Consider the following 1,206-nt stretch of genomic DNA (forward strand, 5'->3'; position numbering starts at 1 on the left):
CCGCCGCCCGCAGGGAACGCTGCCCCCGCGCCGGGACCAACCTGGGGCTGAGCTTCGCCCTGCGCTCTGCCGGCTCCCAGCAGGGCAGTTCCGAGGAGCTGTGCCGCCCCGGAGGGAAATCGTCTGAATGAGAAGAGATCTTGTCTGCGCAGTTTCTTGAAGAAAAGACGCTTTGTTGGAATTTGTTATCTACCCGAAAACAGCCAGAAACGACAGCCTTTAAAGCAATCCTCTGCCAGGAACAAGAACCGCGCCGGGCCGGAGGCATGTGCTCAGATCCCCACTACACAAACTGGAGGAAACCCTCAGTACGCAATTACAACTTCTGATTTGCATAAACTGTGCTCCTATCACTTTGAAATTCTCCTGTGATATTGCAAGCCAACAAAGCAGTCACCCGGTGAGCCTCAAATCCTAAAGGATACCATCATCTCTGAGAAACCAGCAGGCGCATAAGATGTCGCTTTGGAGATGTCTGCACTCAGCTGGGAAACGCTGCAACAAATCCAGAGGGCAGAACTGGCTGTGAGGGCAGCACGGATGCACATCTTTTGATTTACCTACGGGCTGTCCTTACTGCAGGAGTACTTCACACACATACACACACATGCTGTGTGAAACTGCCTTTTTTTTTTTTTTCCTCAAATTTTTTGCCACTTGTCCTGGGACTGCCAAAGTATAACTTTGTATTCGCTGATTGTTGAGAACGCAAAGGAAACAAAAATAAATACAAGTGGTGAAAACAAAGTTTGAAACATCGAAAGCAAATAAAGAGGCTATTCTCAAAAAGGGCAGAAGCAGAAGTAGACTAAGTAACACTGAGCAGTCGCTCCTTAAGGGGGTAATGGAGATGATTCAGTTGTCTGCTGAGCTGGATCGATGAAAATTATTAAGAAACAGCTTCAAAAATCAATGAAATTGTAATCTGAAAATGCCCAAGAAAGTGAAACTAACAGAAAAAGGACCACATGGTTACGGTGTCTAAGTTCTGCTTAAATGGGTCCAATTTTTATTACTTCCCGTTGTTTCTATAAGGACACGTTGTGCAGTGAGGTTAACGATCCTCTCTTCCTCCTCATTACAGTCCTCGACACAGCAGCAAGGCACTGGAAGTGGCTCTGCAGGAGCCATTGTTTTCACTCTTCCTGTAAGGGGACGGCTGGACATTCCTGTCTTCTCTATCTCAACTCACACATGTCTCTTAAA

Source organism: Meleagris gallopavo, chromosome 11 (assembly GCF_000146605.3).
Source record: "Meleagris gallopavo isolate NT-WF06-2002-E0010 breed Aviagen turkey brand Nicholas breeding stock chromosome 11, Turkey_5.1, whole genome shotgun sequence".
NCBI classification, from domain to species: domain Eukaryota; kingdom Metazoa; phylum Chordata; class Aves; order Galliformes; family Phasianidae; genus Meleagris; species Meleagris gallopavo.